The following is a 22,712-nucleotide window of genomic DNA, read 5'->3' on the forward strand; positions in this document are numbered from 1 at the left end:
TACGTAATTTAAAAACACAGTATCGGCTGATACTCGAATCTCCCACAGGTTCCTGAACGCAACATTGTCATAGCTGCTCTGCCATTGGCTATTACCTATTGCGAATCTTCCTGGCATCCCATTGGCGAAGAGGGATGCCACCCCACGTCTGTGTGGAGCTAGGTCGGTGGTTATGTAGTGTCTTCAGCATTCGGCACTCGACCCGTGAGGTAGTCTGATAGTTTTGCGCAAATACACAGTAATAACTTTTTGAGTACGTATTCGCTATGGACCCCAAGAAAGTAACAGAAAAAAGAGGAAAAGAGTTTTATTGTCAATACAAACAAAGCAAGAGATTATAGAAAAGCATGAAAGCATGCGTTTGGTTGATCTCGCCGAAGAATATGGCCGTAATGCATCTACAATGGCCGCATTATTAAAACAAAAGTTTAAGGAGTTTAAGGCATTGCTTGGGTGGTTGAAGAAGTTCAAAAGGAGGACTGGAATTCACTCTCGGGATCGTGAGGTAGGAGTGCATTAACCAAAGAGGGCAAAAAATAATTGGGATAGCAGTTAAAAGGTAAATGACCATCATTTTTATTCTTTGTTTTTTATATTATGCACAACTCGCTTTTATTGTGTAATAATCTAATTGTAACATGTATTAGTTCATGTTTTGATGCATTTTTATACTTTATAAAACATTTATGTCTGAATTTTTTGGGGGCTTGAAAAATGCGTCTCTACGTAATTTCTTCCGGAACCAATTAATTTCGCAAGTAGAGGTACCACTGTACTCTCAACGTCACTGTACAACACTCGGATCTTGGCAATAAAACCAGTGCTGAACCCAAACTTTTCCATAGTTTTCCAGAGGAAGCTGTGCTCAACACGATCAAATGCCTTTTCCTGATCCAATGTAATGAGACAAGCATTTATACCCGATGAGCTGGAAACCTCCAAAACATCTCGAATCAGGTAGACATTGTCTACCATGGACCTGCCGGGCACACAGTAGGTCTGATCCTGGTGTATGACCTGCTCCATAGCTTCCCTCAGCTTGGTAGCCAAAGCCTTGGACAGAACCTTATAATCGGTTCAGCGCAGTGACACAGGGTGCCAGTTCTTGATGTCCTACAGATTGCCTTTTTTTAGGCAGGAGGGCAACGACAGCCCTCCGGCAGGACAGTGGCAAAGAGCCCGAGGCCAGACTTTCGTTAAACACTTCTAGCACATCACGTGCTAGGATGTCCCAGAACGCTTTGTAGAATTCTACCATTAGACCATCAGTGCCAAGAGCCCGTCGTCCCTGCATGCTCTGTAGGGCAGTGTGGCGCTCCTCCAACTCCAGTGGCCGGTCAAGCTGTGAGTTTATCTCCGTAGAGACTCGAGGCAGTTCTGCACAGAACTCCTCTGGCAGTGGCTGGTTTTCTTGGTATTCACTGTTGTACAAAGATGAATAAAAACTCACAGCTCGCCTTCTGATCTGTCCGGGCTCTGTCAGCTCTGGCCCTGTGTCAGACAGCAGGGACTGGATCACATTAGTCTGTCCATGCTTCCTCTCCAGGCCAAATAAGAAGCTAGAGGGAGCATCCATCTCAGTGATGTTTCGCACCCTGGATCGGACGAGTCTACCCTGTACTTTGGTATCCAACAGGTTGGCTAAAGCAATTCTTTTGGAGTTGAGGATTTCAATATACCTCTGATTTCCTGTGGAAGCGCTTGTCTCTAACTCCACGATCTCAGCCTCCAGGTCTTTCATAGATTGCCAGGTGTCACGTGTGACGTTCAGAGTATACTGCTGGCACAGGAATGTTATCTCCATGTTGCCATAGTCCCACCACTGCCTAAGAGAACTAAAATCAGCTTTCCTCAGTTTAAAAGTGCTCCAAAAATAACTTAAAACCTCTCTAAAGCCTCTGTCTAAAGCTAAAACTGAATTAAAAAGCCAGTATGCACTCCTGGGTAAAATATTTCTTAACAAAATGTGACATAAAACCAAAGAATGAAAATGAAAACCACACAAAAAAACTGACAATAAACGACATTAAACACACAAGACAAATCTAATTAACAATATACAAAGAATACAAACATAAAGACAAAACGTTATGATGGGAGAAAAAAAGCACTGAAACACACTCAGCAGTTTCCACTCACTTCATTCACTCCTCCCACAAGAAGAACAAGAACAAGAAGAACAAGCTAAAGAACAGGAAGAAGAACAAGAACACTGTTAACAAACTGACAGTAGAAGAAGAGGATCGTCATAATCAATGGGGCAAAAGGTGTCATACCTCTTGTTGATTAGTTCCTGTTTGTTTTCATGTCATTAACTTATCATGTCATTCCAGACCCTGTCCCACCTGCAATTCATTCCCCGCATCTGCCTTCCTTTGACTTCCCTAATTAGGCGCTATCCTTCATGTACCTTTCTTTTTTTTTCTTTTTTTTTATAGACCTACACTGCTGGAGACTCAACATCCAGACTCACTGAGTTCCTCTCTCTTCCTTACTCCTCCTCCTCTCCAGCCTCTCTCCTAGTCTCCAATCACACCCTACTAACTCAACTTCTTCCCTGGAGTCTCTGTGCTCTACTTCCTTACAGGTTTTCTCAGGTTTGCCCTCACCCACCCATCCGCTGTGGACCTGCTCCTCTCATCCCACCAGTATCACCCCTCATCTATCCATTTGCTGGGGCCCTGCTTCCTTTCTTCCTCCGAGCCATCATACAGTCATCCATGCAGCTGTAATTGTGCCTTGAATTTACCAACTTCATGATGGGAAACATGTATTGAAGACAACAACCAGTAGTCAGTGAACGCAGCCTCTTTCCTGTCCATAATTCAGCGTCTGCATCAAATAGTCTAACTATAACCATAAAGACACTGACTCTATCTGGCCTATCTGCCACTCTCTCTCTCTGTCTCTCTTTCTCTTACTCTGTCCTTATCCTATTTTATTTCTTTTCCACCCAACCCGTCAAGGCGGATAGCCGCCCAAAAGAGTCTAGGTCCTGCCTAGGGTTCAGTTGAGTTTCTGTCTGTTAAAGTGCTTTGAAATGTCTGTTGCCATGAATAATCTCTACATAAATAAAACTTGATTGATTGATTGCCTGTTTGCCTGTTGATTGTCTGATTCATCTACCTTTTGGATTGATTACCCGGTAGCAGAACCCTGCCTGTCCTACCTCTTCAGACTTCTGACCTGCCTGTCTGTCTGTCGTGCTTTTGGGTTCTCAAACAGTCCTGTTTGAGCCGTGACAAAAAGAGCGTGTTTTTCGGGGGAATTATACCAACTGTCTGCCGGGCAGACTAAATGGAAATGTTTATCTCTGGTGCGCAGTTTCTACCAGTCCCACTAAGAGAACCAGCACTCCCAGTTGGTGTAGGTTAACTACCGAGGTTAACTCTCCAATCAGTCGCTCCAATGCCCATCTCCACAGAGCCAGCCCTAATAACATCACCGGGGGTCAAAGTCAGTGTCACAAGTAGATCAGCAATCGCTTCAGTGATGTCATGACCTCACAGGCACATTTGAAGCTGTAACATGCTGCCTGTTTCACTTTAATCTGTTGTGTTTAATCCTTGTGATGTTATCCTCTTCACCCTGCTTTCTTCCCCCCTCCCTGAAAATGGATGATAGCTGCTAGGAAGTGAAACAGCCAATTTCTGGAGTGAAACATCTCTCTTACAAAGAAAGCACACATATGGTGTGATGACCTCATACTGGATTAAATCATTCTATGACATTTACAAACAAAAAATTAAGGCTTTCTTTTCTTTGAGTTAGTTGCCAAATGCTACTGTTTCCTTATTGTTAAAATGTGTTGCTGCTGAAGTTTAAGTTACATCAGACTCAGTGGTCTATGTGACCATTTTTTCATCACAAGATTCAACCTCAGCTGCAAACTTGCAGAAAAATCCCCTGTTGTCTCCACTAAATATCAACAAAGTTTTATAGATTATATGAATTCTTTTGAAGTGCAAATGCAACTGCAAGTTTCCATCAAATAAATCCACCAAAAAAAACAGCCAACCCCATAGAGCTGAGTGGCCCGTGAGGCTTCACAGCCAGCTGGGTATATAGGTCATTGTATCCACGGGAACCATGGAGTTTCAGCCAGAGATTCAACTCTAAAACGTTAAAGCAGATTTTTCTCAAACTGTTCATCTTTGAAATTTATGAAGTTGATTCATTCTGAGATGGACTAGCACAGGTACCTTGTAACGAGACACAATGTTTTTTGCCTTATGATGCAATGTCAGAATTAATGATTGAATAAGCTCATGTAAGTTACCAGCTGACATGTCCATAATGGATCATCAGTAACTAAACACTTTCACACTCCCCTTCCCAACTCAATGATGTACAGATAACTGCTCTTAGTAATCTGGTCTACTATCTTTGTAGCTGTAAGATTTCTATCAATGATATCTCACACCAATCTGCACTAACAACATGACCTTTTCCACGCTGCAATAAGATCTGATACATGTTTTAACAAAGCAGTCAGAGACTGCAACATCCAGCGACACCCCTGAATTCAATATTCTACCCATTTTACGCCTCTGGCTTCTTGAAAATGTTGCATTTTGTGTTGTGATTATATCTCATCAGGTTTAAGAGATGTGTACCTAAAAAAGGTATGAAGTGTGCCGTCATTCCTCGCGTTTAATGCGTTCCAGGAACCACATGCGATTAACGAATTCTGCAATAGCGAAACAAACTATTTATTTTATTATTTACAGTAATTTAAGCGTTTATGGACCCTCCCAGTATTGACGCTAAACTACCTTCTATCTGTATTACCTTTTCTCACACTCCTACTGACTGTTTAAAGCAATTTTGTGTCTCACGGAAGTCCAAGACTCACAGAACATAGTGCACTTCCGGATGCCACCAACCAATAGAATGCGCGTATCACATGACTGCCTTCCAAAAATCCGCAATGAGTACAAAAGTTGAAATTTGACATCGACCTAGTTTTCTCAAAGTCAAGTTCATCATCTCATTTTCATCCCCTTTGTATTGTGCTTTTTCTTTCATCTTTCTATCTGCAACAGTTGTGTAGATATTTGGTGGGTGGACGGACGGACAGACGGACAAACACACAAACACTGACAATTACAGTACATCATCGCGAGATGTAATTAGTACCCAGACACCCCAGTCTGGACAGACCAGTGACGTTTGGTGAGGTTCATGGCTGGTGAGGCACTGATTTCATCATAATTAGATTTACAAACATATGAACATATGAAGCATAGAAACATGAAAGAAGAAAGAAGCATTAGATGTAGACGATGTAGGATCAGATGTAGGATGTAAGATCAAAACATGTGTAGCTTATTCACCATTTAATTAGCAACAGTGAGTGGGTTATTTTTAAAATCTCTGAGCATAATTATTTACACATGCAAACTGTAACATAGAAAAAGCACATTTGATGAAAAAAAGTTATGTTGTTTCCTACATGTTTGTTTATATGTTACGTTTACTTATAATGAAATCCATGTTCCACTCTTTCTGAACAAAAGCATCGAAAAAAAGTTTGGTTGAGATATACAATCCTCCATTTTATAGTAAGGTAAGCCAATCGGAAAACAAATGAATGGCTGCAATTGACTCACTGACTACAGATTGTAGTTTGCCCGAATCTGTGGGATCACCAGCACCCCTACCATGAGGGACAAGAACTGCGTGGCTCAGTCCGTGCCTTTCCCCAGTCGTTTCAGGACTGCTCAACTCAAGAAAAACACTACATGATGTTGTTATTGACAAAAAAACACTGTACATTATATCCACTAAATTCTGGAAATATAGTTCATAGAGCAAACGTGGTTGAAAATTTTACTAGCAACAAAAGCCGTGCCTCATCTGCCATCATTTTGAATTCCACACAATACTGTAGATCTCACCCTCAACTGTTTCTGAGTGACGCTGTGAAGTTTGGATTTAGGCCTCCAGTGTTCAACACAGTTTGATGGATTCAAAAGACATAATCATGTACACCAGCCTGCCATGTAACATTCCATCTGTTTATCTGATAATACCAGTCACAAGATTTAATCTACATCAAGGACGAGGGTTGAGGTCAGGGGTCACAAACACACACACACACACACACACACACACACACACACACACACACACACACACACACACACACACACACACACACACACACACACACACACACACACACACACACACACACACACACACACACAAACACAGGAGATAATACCAGTGGTTCACTGCTTTAACCGGAAATGGATGGATACTGAGTTGGTCTGTGGAGTTTGAGGGTAGCATGTCTTAATCCTGCTGCTGTGCATTTTATTCCTGCAGTGAACATATGGTATTAAGTTTTTTTTCCTGAGTGAGATAAAAACATTGGTTTAAACATAATAACATGACTGACATACACATTATTCAGAACACATTTTACACCCCTGTTTCCCTCGCCTGACTGTAAAGTTGGAATTAACTCTCATTGACGGTTATTTTTGTTATTTTTTTATCTGAAATGTCTCCCCAAAACACATAGACTATCGAGTGATATTCCTACAGAGGTAAGTGAATTTCACATGTGAAGTTTCCTGAAAATGGAGCAGCGGGCTGCCCTGTCCCAGGAGGATGTTTGTGCTGGCTGAAGAACTGTGAACGATCATTTGAATTTTAGATCAAATCAGATCAAGGAGAGAGGAATAAAAAACAAATCTCTCCTCTAAATAGGCGAGGGCTAATAAATACTGAGCATTTAGTGTACAGAATATAAATGGAATTTAAATCATCCTCATCTGGCACAAAAAAACACTCATCTGTTCAGATCAGGATCAGATCGTTTCTTGTTCCAGTAACCCATCAGATAACCCACCCAAACCCATCAACCCATCAGATTGCCCTGGTTCCCTAGCAACTGACGTGGACCTTTGTCAACCCGGGCGACGTCCAAGCTGGTATGGTTCTGTCATTATTATGTTCGTTCATATTTGAGGTAGGCTGGTATAGCATTAAGGATCTTGCCTAAGGACCCTCAAGGATAGTGTTCATCATAGCCAGGGTTGGAAACCACGCACTCCTGCATTCGAGTAAGTTGACTGGATAGTGTTTGTCCAGTCAAACACTATCCAGTTTTGTTATTGCGTCTTCCTGCTAACCGGTTTAGATGTACCTATTTCCAGCTGTTGACTCTCAGTTATTTTTGCATGGAAACAACCGTAAAAATTTAGATTTTATTACAACATAGTTGTTGTCTTGGCAGTTTAATAATAATTTATGCAGAGATAGAGTGCCATTAAACCACTCAACCAAGAGGGAGAACAACCCATCCCTCCTCTGACTGTGAGCTACAGGATTGTTCTTCCTCAATCATTCCTGTCTGCTAGAAACCGAAAAATAGCTTCATGCTGAGAAATAAGTTAACATAGGGAGTTTATTCTTTACAAGCTAGACAGGCCTTGAAATACATGCCAAAAGCAATTTGCAGATGAATTCTGAGAATTCTGGAGATGCAAAGATTTTGCTAAATTCAAAGTCTGACATTTTAAATTACAGTTTAGTCAAATGTCCCTATAATAAAGAACATGTCCCAAGTAATTTGTAATGCCAGCATGAGATGAAGGATCAAGCGACCAGGCAACCTTAGTTGAAATGGCACAATCCCACAAGAGCCTGGTAAATAATTTATAGTCACTGACTGAGGACCAACATCAGATTTGTTGCAGAGACAACAGCATCTTTGCCTATGGTGACTTCTGTGTTTTCCTCTTGTGCCAGTGTTCACTGCTATTTGAGAAGCAGTAATGTGTCCCAACTTCTCTGCAAAACCTAATGGGTCCATTTTAGGCAAAACATTTTTTGTGTAATTTTCCAACAAAAATCCATGTGACCAACCCGTCTACAGATGGTCAAGTTATGACAAAAATATTTCTGTCTCTTTTAACTTTCCCACTTATCAGAATTTTTTTTTCTGTGAAGCACAATTCAGATTTGAGTCTAACCGTGACATCATAGAACTGGGCTTGCGCTAGCCATTCGCCACTTCGCCATAGGCGAAGTAAATTCCAGATTGGCTACAAGGTTTTTAGACTGGGTAGCCACAGTGGCGTTCTTATTTTTACGGAGAAAAGGCTAACTTACAACTTTTTCGCTCGCAAGCGGCGCTCGCTATTTCCGCTAGCGAGCGGCGCTAGCGCCGCTACTTCCGCTAGTGAACGGCGCTAGCGCCGCTACTTCCGCTAGTGAACGGCGCTAGCGCCGCTACTTCCGCTAGTGAACGGCACTAGCGCCGCTACTGCTGAATGCTGAGAGGGGGGAGGAGTGGTGACAGACCGATCAGAAGGTAATGAAAGATATTATCAATACCTGCTTGTAGTCTTGAACTTTTATTCCCTATGACCGGCATTTACAGCGATGCATGTAAATGTGTATTCACCTTGCTTGCTATCTCTGATTAAAAGGAAATGGAGCTGAGTAGTTGAATGTACCAAGCAAACAAGGGCCATTTTATTGTTTTTTGGCAAATACAGCCATTAATTGAAGTGCCAACAATAACTACAACAACTACAATTAATTTCCTTGACGGAAACTCCTTAAGGGATATCTACAACTCATACTACCTTGATGATCAAGATTGGCAGTTGCAGTAAAAAATAAAACCATGTTGTGTTGGAAAATAAAGACTTTCAGTTTTTGTGTTGTAGTTGATTCAGGTGGTGAAAGAGTAATATCCACATCAAAGTGTTTATTCATGTTGGAGGGAAAACAGATGAGAAGATTCTTTTGATCATTTGACAAAAACAAATAATAGATGACAGATAATTGCACCGTAGGTAATTCACACTTTGAGAAGTCCATTGACAAGGTGTTAGAATGGACTTCTTACTACCACTTAAGAAATCCAACTGGTACAGACCAATTTATGATGATATGATTATCAGAGTGAGAAGCTTGTAAAACAGCAAGAACATCAAAGTTCCTGTGGACAGTTCACTCCAAATGCAGATAACATTTTTGATGCTAAACGTAACCCTGATTTTCACTAAATGCAAGCAACAGAAGAGAAAAAATATTATGATTTAGTTATGATGTGAAATCAAATGCGCTTTTCCAAAGGGCTATGGTGGCAAATGTCATGTCAAAGTTAGGTACGTGTGGCCCAACCAAAACCATCAAAACCGGAGGAAGTTTTGTGCCACTAAGTGAGGTTAGATGCAAAAGTATATGGCTGAATATCACTTTTGTTCCCTGTGCAAAATTTGCAATAGTACATCACTGAAAGATTTTACAAACTCCTGCAACACTATGTACTCCCAGGTTGTCAATACTACACTTTAACTCGGACCTTTAACTGACTTGCCTAATAACGGGACAAAAACACCCTGCTCTTTCAGAGTTTTCAGATCTTTTACAAGAGATTCAAAGATCATCCATCGATCCCTTCATCCATGTTCGACCACTTATCCGGGGCCAGGTCGCGGGGCCAACAGTCTCAAAAGGGATGCCCATACTTTCCTCTCCCCAGACACCTCCTCCAGCTCTTCCGGGGGATCCCGAGGCGTTCCCAGGCCAACTGAGAGACATAGTCCCTCCACCGAGTCCTAGGTCTTCCCCGAGTTCTCCTCCCGGTAGGACAAGTCTGGAACACCTCCCCAGGGAGGCATCCAGGAGGCATCCTGAACAGTTGACCGAGCCACCTCAGCTGGCTCCGTTCGACATGGAGGAGCAGCGGCTATACTCCAAGCTCCTCTCTGGTGACTGAGCTCCTTACCTTATAGATAGATAGAATTTTCTCTTCTCAGCTGCGCTGTTGCAAACCCGTTTACTGCAGGCATTTAATGAACTGGGGGGAGCCCGGATATTTGTATTAGACTTGTTCTCATGAATAAACTTTTTAAACTTATGACAATCAGCAAAGTCTCCTACTTTACCTCAATAACAAGAACCCATGGAATAACGAAGCTTTAACACTACTCTGCTTCAAAATAAAGGACGAAATGAAGACAAAGTGGAAAGACAGATGAAAAAGACTGAAGAATTGCTGTCTTATAACAGGGACAACAAAGAATGATTTGGAACAAAGCACTTGTGTAAATGATGTGATCATCACTGGCATCAAAATCAAGCCCATGCTGTGGCCAGGGGAGAGAGACCCGAGCACAGCACTGAAATCAAGACTATGGAGATAACTATAGATCTGGAGACATGTTATCCATTACCATCTGGAGGTAAAAGACCACCTGCAGTGCTGATAAAATTCCAGAATTGTAAACAGCCACCAGGTGCTCGCATACCCCTCATCAAAGTCTGGCCCTCTCCCAGGACTCGTATGCCAAAGGAGACTCTACCAAGAGCATAAAGCCCCTGATGACATAGTTCCTGGGATCGTCCGGGCGCTCAAACTCACCCATCATGATAAGGTGGCAGTTCTTGAGGGATTCAAAGATCTTATCAAAACCATATACTTTGATCTCGATGGTTTTATAAACAACTGAAAGGTAGATATATGACAACGAGGAATGAGACCCCACAGGCAAGTTAGCCAATACCCAACAAATGGCAAAAAGTTTGTGTCTTTCGTGAAGTTCCGGGGGGGGGGGGTTACATGCTTCAGAATCATTCAAGTAAAAATTTAGGACAAGCCTAGGCTTATCTCCATCAAGTAAACCATTGTCCTTAAAAAGGGCAATCTCTTAAGGAGTTGTACTGACATGACACTCCAGAATATATGCCCTTCTGTCTCTGGTGAACCTCAACCATTTTATCAATGATGTAAACTCCACAACACTGAAGTTCCTCTCATAATACTGCCTACACAGATATATGGTACTTAGAGGGCCACCTTTCTGTACGGACTTTTGCATGGGCTTACAAAAGGAAATTGCAGAAAGTTTCTCTAATTATAGTTTCATCTACAGGGAGGTTTCTCTCATGAAAAATGTCATCCACACTGTCATAAGATAAAGGGACAGGGGCAGGAGAAATCAAATGATGGAGTTCCTTTAAAAACACATCTACAGCTGTGCTTGGTATATGGACCAAATGCTCCAATTTTAGCAAAGCAGCTGCAAATCTCTGCTCTATGACTTTCTGCAAGTCCTCAGTGTGAGAGTCACTCTATAAGGAATGTCAGTATCTAATTACTCATCACACTCAGGACTATCAGCCTCAGATTCACTCACAGGTAATTTCCTAGTAGTTATACTGTAAGTACTTGAGGTTTAAATCAACCAGTGTGTGATGGCAGTGTTTTTGTGTGATTTAAATGTACAGTAAATATATGTTTTAAAGTCACAGCCTAAAAACATACCTCTGTCTTATTTCTTTTGAGATGAGAATTTATATGAGAAAAATAATCCCTCTCTAATGCTAAATAACTACAAGCACAAAGATGGCAATAGAATATTGTTTCCCCTTTGTAAGTAATTCCTTTGGAGTAGATTTTACTTTGGTGAGCACTAGGAGCATACCATGTCTTAAATGTGCATGGACAGTGTACATAGGTACATGGACAGCAAGAACTGTGTCCAAAATATGGCTGCTTTAACTGATAGTGCTCATAACCTTCTTGATACAGATTGCTTGCACCCTTCACAACTGCAGAATTTCTACAGTACAAGAACTATGTCTCTCTATAGTACAAGGACATTAGGAGAAAGCCTTTCCCCACCCATTCCCATGAGTACGTTTTGAATGTATACGTAATAGCATCTCAGTTCCTTGGGAAAGGCCAGGGTAAATGCATAGATCCCTCCAAGCATCACTTTGCAAGCCTGGGCAGCAGAACCAATGTTGTCCGGGATGATCACTCCATCATGATGTCCAAGATCTCTATTCTCATTATAATTACTTAAATGCCCATGGCTTACTACTCCATGTCTGTCAGGATGGCATTTCCTTCTATGTCCTGTATTCATTCATTCATTGTCCAGCACTTCATCCACTGTGGCGGGGAGCTGGAGGCTATCCCAGCTGACTGGGGGCGTGAGGCTGGGGAAACTCCAGGCACGATGCCAGTGCATGGTGGAATGTCCTGCATATTTTAAGTAAATAAGAGAAAAGGGAAACATTAGAATGCTTTGCCAAAAATAAACAATTTTTTACCATACATTGTACATCTGCACGACAGACATTTTCAGATTTCAATCAGGACACTGGCCATTTATGCAACAAGTGTTTTAAGGGCGCTGTGTGTTCCACGGTACACTTTTGTGTTTCTACTCTCTGGCTGGCTCTTTCTTATAAGCAACAGGAACAGCAACTGACTTGAATAGGTAAAGAAGCACAAAAAACATCACTGCATGTAAAAGATTCTATAACGGTGCTCTGTAAGAGCAAACTATATTAATATTAAATATATAAATATTAAACTTACCATGTACTCATGGATCAGATGTCCTTCATCCTCCCGAAGGTAGAGGCAAAGTCCTCTTGAATGAGCATCACTTGTAGCCTGTGTGAAGAGATTCCACCGATTAAAAAGAACCTTTTTATTTGTCAACATACAATAACATAACAAAATTATAAGGTTAGAATGTAGAGTTGATTAACGAACATTTCCAGGCACTAAATTACTGTGATCCTTTGATTACAAAATAATTGTGGTCACAATACAGGTATGTGACATGTATGGATGTATAGGATGAACGGTCAAAAATCTTGTTTAGTGCAGGTGTTGTATATATTAACTGTCCTGCCAGAGAAAACATGGCTAGTTTTGCTACCATAACATGTAAACATGTAAAATATTTCTTTTTGAAATGTGTCTTACATTTGTTGGGTTTTCTCTGTCTGTTCAAGCGCTTTGAAATGTCAGCCGATGTGATTAAGCGCTATACAAATAAGGTTGATTGATTAATTATCCAGGCGTTACTGAACCAGAATACACTAAAGCACAAATATAGACAATGAATGAACTGACCATAGTTTCTTCCTCAATGAGGGAGTTTTTCCAACACTGTTGCTTATGCTTGCTCTTGATGGTTGATGTGATTATGCGTTATATAAATAAAACTTGACTGATTATTTAATCTCTTGTAAGATCTACAGACGCTTGGATAGTTTCTGGCCAGTGAAGCCTTTTTTCTGGAAAACTGATTTCAGTTGAGGCTGAAGGCTGTCCAACTGTGCCATGAAGGTTGTCTTGGGTGGATGTGTTGTAATTTGCTGAAATTCAACATTTTTTTGTTGATTTATTTCAATAGACATGGTAAAATGTTATTTATTTAATTTGTTTTTGGACATGTCATTACAACAGACTTCACCACCTTTATCTCATTTGCAACATTTTTATTTATTTATTTATTTATTTATTTATTTATTCAGTTTTTTGTTTTTTTTCCGGACATGTAACTACAGCAGACGTCATCTTCATCATTATTGCAACATCAACAACATCCTAAAAAGAAAAAAAGTGTTGATGGGTAGAAGCCATTTGGTTTGTTAAATTCCCTTCTCCAGAATCATCAATATTTTTCTCATTACAACACGTTATCAACCAAATTCATGTCACATTTCACAGTGATATTTTTCATAGGCATAGCACATGTAGTTTAATAAGCCATAAAAATCTGAGATATTAACCATCATTTACGTCAGAAGTATAACCTTGCAAAGTCAAGTTTAAAAGCTTTTTTATGGGCAGATAGAGTTCCTAGATTCCTCACTTCCTTGTCCAGTTTGTTCCAAAGTCTGACACCAGTAAAAGATAATGAAAAGGTTTTAAATGTAGTTCTTGCTTTATTCTGTAAAAATGCTGTTTTCTCTTAGTTAATAGCTGGATTCATTATTCTGAATTTGTCCTAATATATTTTGTGGTAAACAATAATTGGCTGCTTTATATGTGAGTCGAACATGTTTATCTAATTCTTTTCCTTTCGGCTTTTCCCTTCAGGGGTCGCCACAGCGAATCAATTTCCTCCATCTAACCCTGTCCTTTGAATCCTCTTCTCTCACACCAACTACCTTCATGTCTTCCCTCATTACATCCATAAACCTCCTCTTTGGTCTTTCTCTAGGCCTCCTGCCTGGCAGTTCAAAATTCAGCATCCTTCTACCAATATATTCACTATCTCTCCTCTGGACATGTCCAAACCATCTCAGTCTGGCCTCTCTGACTTTATCTCCAAAACCTCTAACATGTACAGATGTACTCGTTCCTGATCCTGTCCTTCCTGGTCACTCCCAGAGAGAACCTCAGCATCTTCATCTCTGCTACTTCCAGCTCTGTCTCCTGTCTTTTCCTCAGTGACACTGTCTCTAGACAACATCGCTGGTCTCACCACAGTTTTGTACACCTTTCACTTCATTTTAGCTGAAACTCTTCTATGACACATCACACCTGACACTTTCCTCCACCTGTTCCATCCTGCCTGTACACGCTTCTTCACCTCTTTTCCACACTCTCCATTGCTCTGGACTGTTGAGCCTAAGTACTTAAAATCCTCCACCTTCTTGATCTCTTCTCCCTGTAACCTCACTCTTCCACTAGGGTCCCTCTCATTCACACACATGCACTCTGTCTTACTGTGGCTAACCTTCATTCCTCTCCTTTCCAGGACAAACTTCCACTTCTCTAGCTTCTCCTCCACCTGTTCCCTGCTCTCACTACAGATCACAATGTCATCTGCAAACATCATAGTCCATGGAGATTCCTGTCTAACCTCGTCTGTCAGCCTGTCCATCACGATAGCGAACAAGAAAGGGCTCAGAGCTGATCCCTGATGCAGTCCCTAATCCACCTTGAACTCCTCTGTCACACCTACAGCACACCTTACCACCGTCTTACAGTCCTCATACATGTCCTGCACTGCTCTAACATACTTCTCTGCCACTCCAGACTTCCTCATACAATACCACAGTTCCTCTCTGGGCACCCTGTCATAAGCTTTCTCCAGATCTACAAAAACACAATGCAGCTCCCTCTGGCCTTCTCTGTACTTCTCCATCAACATCCTCAAAGCAAATACTGCATCTGTAGTACTCTTTTTTGGCATGAAACCATACTGCTGCTCACAAATGTTCACTTCTGCCCTTAGTCTAGCTTCCACTACTCTCTCCCATATCTTCATTGTATGGCTCATCAGCTTTATTCCTCTGTAGTTGCCACAACTCTGCACATCTCCCTTGTTCTTAAAAATGGGCACAAACACACTTCTCCTCCATTCCTCAGGCATCTTCTCACTATCTAAGATCCTGTTGAACAACCCAGTCAGAAACTCTACTGCCACCTCTCCTACACACTTCCATACCTCTACAGGTATATCATCAGGACCGACTGCCTTTCGACTCTTCATCCTCTTCAATGCCCTCCTCACTTCATCCTGACTAATCTTTGCTACATCCTGGTCCACAACAGTCATCTCTTCTAGTCTTTGTTCTCTCTCTTATTTCCCATGTTCATCAACTCTTCAAAGTACTCTTTCCATCTCCACATCACACTACTGGCACCTGTCATTAGACTTCCATCCCTATCCTTAATCACCCTAACCTGCTGCACGCCCTTCCCATCTCTATCTTGCCAACCGGTATAGATCAGTCTCTCCCTCCTTACTGTCCAACCTAGCATACAAGTAATCATGAGCTTCTTGTTTGGCCTTTGCTACCTCTACCTTCACCTTACGCTGCATCTCCCTGTACTCCTGTCTACTCTCCTCAGTCCTCTCAGTGTCCCACTTCCTCTTGGCTAACCTCTTTCTCTGTATACACTCCTGTACCTCCTCATTCCACCACCAAGTCACCTTATCTACTTTCCTTCCAGATGACACACCAAGTACTCTCTTACCTGTCTCCCTGATCACATTAGCTGTAGTTGTCCAGTCATCTGGAAGCACCTCCTGACCACCCAGAGTCTGTCTTAACTCATTCCTAAAAGTCATGCAACACTCTTCCTTTTTCAGCTTCCACCATTTCGTCTTCTGCTCTGCCTTTGCCCTCTTGATCTTCCTCACCACCAGAGTCATCCTACACACCACCATCCTATGCTGTTTGGCTACACTCTCACCTACCACTACTTTGCAGTCACTGATCTCTTTCAGGTTACACCGTCTACACAAGATGTAGTCTACCTGTGTGCTCCTACCGCCACTCTTATAGGTCACTCTATGTTCCTGCCTCTTCTGGAAGAATGTATTCACTACAGCCATTTCCATCCTTTTTGCAAAGTCAACTACCATCTGTCCTTCTGCGTTCCTCTCCTGGATACCAAACCTGCCCATCACATCCTCATCACCTCTGTTTCCTGCACCAACATGTCCATTGAAGTCTGCTCCAATGACAACTCTCTCACTTCTAGGCATGCTCTGCATCACTTCATCAAAGTCCGACCAGAATTTCTCCTTCTCCTCCAGCTCACATCCTACCTGTGGAGCATACCCGCTAACAACATTGAACATCACACCTTCTATTTCTAGTTTAAGACTCATCACTCTATCCAACACTCTTTTTACCTCCAGGACATTCCTAACAAACTCCTCCTTCAAGATAACTCCTACTCCATTTCTCTTCCCATCTATACCATGATAGAACAACTTGAACCCTGCTCCTAAACTTCTAGCCTTGCTACCTTTCCACCTGGTCTCCTGTACACATAGTATGTCTACCTTCCTTGAGTCGAACATTTTTATATTGTCATGTATTTTCAGTAGTTTAGATTTAATGAATAACTGATTTGTATGAGCTCTACAATGAGCATTGTGGATAATTCTTATGGCTCTGGGTCAAAAATAGAGCTTGTAAACTACTTTTATATGTATTTCCCCATACCTCAGCGCAGTATTTCAGATAGTGCAGAACTACTGCACAATGAATTATATAAAGCGCCTTCTTATTTAATAGTTTTCCACAGTATAGACACACTTCTGGCTAGTTACATCCCGCTTCAAGGCGGTGATTGCATCCCGCTTCAAAGCATTGAGTTATAATTATAATTGTCATTGTTCGTGTGTGTGTGCATGTGTGTCCGTCCGTTCGTCCGTTAGTATGTCCACCAAATATCTTCGTAACCATTGTAGATAAAAAGATGAAACAAAAAGCACATTACTCGGACGGCAGAGGGGATGAAAATTAAATGACAACCTTGACCTTGAAACTACACCATGACCTAGTTTTACCAACTTTTGTACACTCAGGAACCGGATAACATAGATGGGGGAGAAGGCCAGTGTGAGTAAGACCACCGTAGGTCAGAGCACTAGCTTTGATCTTTGACCTATGCAAGTAGGTCAGGGTAAAATTTTGAAATCAGGGGTGTCACAGAATGTTGCAGTCTGTTACTGCCTTGGTTCTAGTTTACATCACGCCTCAAAGCAGTGATGTTTTGCGATTGTCAGTGTTCATCTGTTTGTTCGTCCATCCGTCCATTTCGTTCGTTGGTCTTTGCAACCGTTGCAGATACAAAGATGAAACAAAAAGCACATTACTCAAGCGGCAAAGGGATGAAAGTGAGATGATGAGCTTGAGAAAAGTAGGTCATGGTTGTATTTCAACTTTTGTACACGCAGGAACCGGATAGGATAAAAAGACGAGGGAGGCCAGTGTGATTAAGACCCTAGATCAAAGCTAGCGTTTGATCTACCTATGCACTAGCTGGCCTGCTCCATCTGCGCTCCATATACACTATGCAGTGGAGTGATTCTTCCTGAATGGCTGCTGCTAAGACGATTATGGTTTGTTATGAATTTATCCAATCTGCTATTAAACAGCATCTCTTCAATTTTTGATAACTATGGTAGTATTGAAACAGGTCTATAATTCATAAAATTTTTCAAATCTCCATTCTTAAATATTGGTATAACTTAGGCAAATGTTATTCTTTTATTTGGCTTGCGTAGCTCCCGTAACCATAATTAACAAATCACATCTCTTACTACAATGTGTTTTCAACCAATGCATCCAAAAACTACAATAAATTTTGAAATCATATCACATAGTGGAAATGCACAATGAAAGACGCAAACTGGGTGGAAGCAAATATGTATTTACCTCATCCATATGGAAATGTGCAGGCCATCTCATTTTCATTTCTCCAGCACCTGGACTTCCATGTATCACTTCTTTTATTTGGTAGGAGAAAGTTTTAGACATCTTCTTGCTTACATCTGATGCTCCATTTCTTCATCTGACATTAGTCAAAAGTTCAACTTGCAAGTTTTCCAGACCGTCATCTGTTTTGCCAGTGTGAAGGACAATAATTGACCTCTGCCTTTTTAGCTTTCTTTACATCCAATGTTCCGTATCTTTGTTCTGTAATTAGCCATTTTTTATTTCAGGCTAATCATCCAGCTGTGGTATCCAGTGACAGACAGATCTTGCAAACAGGGAAATATCTTGATGAGTGGCCCTGCTACACCATCTATTTGGTGATTTCACTATCTGAATGGGACAGAATGATGGTGGTCAGATGAGGACAATTACAACCCACCCAGAGGTGTGTAAATGCTTGACAGGCTTGCAGATGATCCAGTAGTGCTTGGAGAGTTCGAAATTGAAATTAGATTCATATCCAACCAATGTACACAAGCTTAATTGCTCCTCTGTCTTGAATATCTTGAAGTGTTTGGCTTTCCTGAGTGGAGATCAAGTCTTCTGTAGTCATCCTCTTCTACAATGACTGTCAGGTTCATGGGCTCTACCATTCTTTAATGTAAATATGAAGGAAAAACATATACAAATATTCAATCCTGTAATCTGCCATGAGGTACTGGTCCATGAGGGCACCAAGTTCAATAAGGGAGACACAAGAGGTTGGACACAACTCAAATGCCCTAAAATGCTCATAAAACTCCACATACAAATTAAGTAACACTCTCAATTGGCCTACTGATAAAAAAACGTTTTCTATAAAGAACCAAGTATCTTGATAAGACCTGTATAATATTTCTGTTCCTTTTTCCTCTGATGCAAGACTACTGTCTAACACTTTAAGAATGTGACAGTCTGCAAAAAGCGGGTGCAGAACCTTTACTGGAACATATTGCAGTGTTATTTTGCCTTTTTTATCCAATATATATTCTATGAGTTTTACAACTTTGAAATTGTCCTTGTATTTTTTGCGTTTAAACAATGTTACCAAGAGACAGCCTTTACCAATTCACTTGCATATGGGATTAGATACACTGACAGTGAATGCAAGTACTTTAATGAAAGTTTGACCAACTTGCAGGCTGTAACTGCTAGGCGTGTTTTGTATCACATCTGTTGTGCTACACAGAGATGCTGTACTCAACAAGTACTGAAGTCGCTCAAGCAATTCATCAATTGCAGTACTTGACACATGAATTTTTTTTCATATTTTCTAGTTTTAATAATAATGCTTTAAGTTTTTGTTAAATTATATCTGTCTGGTTCTTTGTTGTATGTACAGTAAATCAACATCAGACTGGCTGTTGTCACAGCATTCTTCATTGTCTGAACCACCAGGCTCTACAATTTCAGTCACAGAAAGTCCATGGACTACCCTATCCTTAAAATTTACAAATGCATACAAGCTGTGCTCCTGACTTTTGTTAGACTTGAACGTAGTATATTCATTGTTTTTTGTATTCAAAGCCTTTAAACATACAAATGATTGTGTCATTGTTTTTTAGATGACGGTTTACATGTACAAAATAATCACTCTTAGTTCGAAGTTCACTAAAGTAATACAGTTGGCAGGAAAATGTAAATTGTGCTTCAAGGCATTGCTATGACTCCTTGACAGGTATGTCAAAAGTGAATTCCAAGTCTTAAAGATGCACGGACAATCTGGTTTTATACACTTAATTTTATGGCCACGCCCAAAATGTCTTTTTCTGTAATGTTTAAGATGTTGTGGGTGGCTAGACACTTAAGGCCCACAATTTTTATATTGCCACACTGCCAAAACTAGAAAAACAAACACAGAAAAGTGGAGAAGAAGGACAGCTAATCAAACATTACCTTATGTGTTTTTTTTTACAGTCACCACATCATTGTAAACCTTAATAAGTATTTTCAAGTTTGTACCTTGAAAATACTTATTATTAGGGAATGTAATGTTAAAATCCCTATTCCCAAAAGAAAGTAAGGCTGTCCAAACATGATAATATTGTGTTACAGTCCCATAGGGAAAGCAAAGACATACAATCATACAGTACAGGCACTCAAAAAGCCACTACATGTGAATGGGAAATCATGAATACACCTCAATGGCAACCTGCTGAACACCTTTAAAAAGGCACAGCATTCTTAGTTACCATTAGTTACCATTCTTAGAACTATCCGTTGCTAATGATCATGGTGAGACCTTGAGAGACACTTGCCACACACCCAAATTCAATTATATTCCCTTGGCACAATTGGCAGTTTTTTTGATGACATTTTAAATTTAATCTGATCATACCATGACTTCCAAGATTCACATGGCAGTTCGGAATCTATTTTTTAAACGTACTTGCCTAAAACATATAAAAGTCCAAAGCTTGGTTGAAAATCAGATGTGATAAACTTTATAAACGTAATATTAAAAACATGTAATCAAAATTGGGAGGCATGGTGGCAAGGTGGGTAGGACTGTCGCTGCACACCAAGGCGGTTCCCAGTTAGTGTCCTGCTCTGTGCGGCGTCTGCATGTTCTCCCAGTGTCTGCTTGGGTTCTCTGGCTTCCTCTCATCTCCAAAAACATGTAATTTAGGTGAATTGGCCAGTTTAGAAATTGCCCCTAGGTGGGAGTGTGTACATGATTGTTTGTCTATATGTGGTTCGGCAGTGCACTGGCATCGCACTCCGATTATACCTTGCCTCAAGCCCACAATTGACTGGGATAGGCTCCTACACCCCGTGACCCGCGACAGCAGATGAAGCAGGTATGGAAAACGAATGAATGAATGTTATCACCAATGTGTCTGTAAAAAAAATGTTAAGCTTATTGAATAAAAATTCCTTAGTGAAAAAATCTGCATCTCAACTGTGCCTCAGCATGACTGAAATATTCATCAGATGAAAGATTAGAGTTGGGGAAAGAAATCCTGTTATTTATTCACTTCTAAATTACTTTCTATATGCCATACTTCTGATAAATATTATAGATCACTTCACATCATTCAGATATTGCATAAATCATGAACCTGAAAAGCAAAACATTAACTTATTAACATTTTTAATGATTAATTTAAATAAATTTGTTGATAGTAAATATTAGGGTTGAGCCGTATACTCGTTTCATACGAGTATCCGGTACGGATAACGCATTTTTGACGAATACGAGTACGATACGAATAGAACCCGTTAATACTCGTGATCGGACTGACGGAAAATCATCCTGACTGTTTTCATGCTCTGTGATTGGCCAGTCACCCATACTTCCCGCCCGTCCCTACAGACTGCAGTTAGAGCGGAGTTTGTCCCTGTCCCACTCTACAGCACACAGACAATTATTGATATCTCTGTTGGTGGCTTCACTGTTCCTCACGTCTTTCTTCTTAAGTTTTCCTCAGCTTGCCTCTATTTCGGTGTTTGGTTACCTGGTCAACTTTCTTGTTGTTTTTTTGTTGCACGTACACGTGCATTTAACCACCGCCTCCACTCGTCTTTTTTTTTACCAGTTTGTTCTAAACTCTGTTCAAATTAATAATTCTATACTTTAAAAATATTTTAACTAAGACATAGCGCGCATACACACACACACACTCACACACACTCACACTCACACACTAACCGCAATCATCATTGTTTAACTTTAGTTAGGTGCTAAAAATAAATAATTGAAAAAAAAAGTTTGATTATAAAAAAATTTAAACTGAAAAAGAAGAAAAAAATTAAATGTTTTGTTAAGTATGACAATTCTTGTTCATGCATACTTCGTAGTTGATAATTTCCTTTTGCATGCACTTCATTAATGTATTTTGTGTTTACTCGTTCTATATATACTTCCTTTACTATTGTGATCAAAAGTGTTGAATTCTGAGGCTTAAGAATACTCATGTTCTGACTCAGTTCCATAAAAGACTTCTTCTGTAAATAGTGTGATTAATGTGATTAATGTGATTAGTGTGATTAATGTGATTAAAAAAATTGATTTGAATCTCAATTTTGAGGCGGTTCTGTAAGTAGTTTTAAAATAAACTTGTGATCAATCCATATCAATTTTATACTTAAAATAATGATTAGTAGTGATTTAAGCCCCACCCAGTAGTGATTTAAGCCCCACCCATTTCCGGTCAAACCACACCCACTTCCGGTTTAAGCCCCTTCCATTCCGAGTACAGATACGGATACAGATAATGTAGTTGGTTGAACAGATACAGATACAGATAGTGGTGTACTCGCTCATCCCTAGTCTTCTTCTTCTTTTCCTTTCGGCTTTTCCCTTCAGGGGTCGCCACAGCGAATCAATTGCCTCCATCTAACCCTGCCCTTTGCCTCCTCTTCACTCACACCAACTACTTTTATGTCCTCTCTCATTACATCCATAAACCTCCTTTTTGGTCTTCCTCTGGGCCTCCTGCCTGGCAGTTCAAAACTCAGCATCCTTCTACCAATATACAGTATTCACTATCTCTCCTCTGGACATGTCCAAACCATCTCAGTCTGGCCTCTCTGACTTTATCTCCAAAACCTCTAACATGTACAGATGTACTCGTTCCTGATCCTGTCCTTCCTGGTCACTCCCAGAGAGAACCTCAGCATCTTCATCTCTGCTACTTCCAGCTCTGTCTCCTGTCTTTTCCTCAGTGACACTGTCTCTAGACAACATCGCTGGTCTCACCACG

At 40.6% G+C, this 22,712-nt stretch overlaps 1 protein-coding gene across 3 annotated transcripts in view; it reads right to left on the reverse strand.

The window, feature by feature from the left end:
* The window catches only part of klhdc8b (kelch domain containing 8B), a 165,841-nt gene that overhangs the window by 121,622 nt on the left and 21,507 nt on the right, over positions 1–22,712 (reverse strand). The window contains exons 2-3 of one of the 3 annotated variants that reach the window (XM_068338937.1): positions 12,362–12,439; positions 11,856–12,019 (exon numbers count right to left, since the gene is read on the reverse strand). The exons of the other annotated variants lie outside the window; for them this stretch is intronic. The gene's annotated coding sequence lies outside the window, so the exon portion shown is untranslated. The remainder of the gene's footprint in view (positions 1–11,855; positions 12,020–12,361; positions 12,440–22,712) is intronic. 3 annotated transcript variants of the gene reach the window in all.

This window comes from Antennarius striatus, chromosome 2, assembly GCF_040054535.1.
Source record: "Antennarius striatus isolate MH-2024 chromosome 2, ASM4005453v1, whole genome shotgun sequence".
NCBI classification, from domain to species: domain Eukaryota; kingdom Metazoa; phylum Chordata; class Actinopteri; order Lophiiformes; family Antennariidae; genus Antennarius; species Antennarius striatus.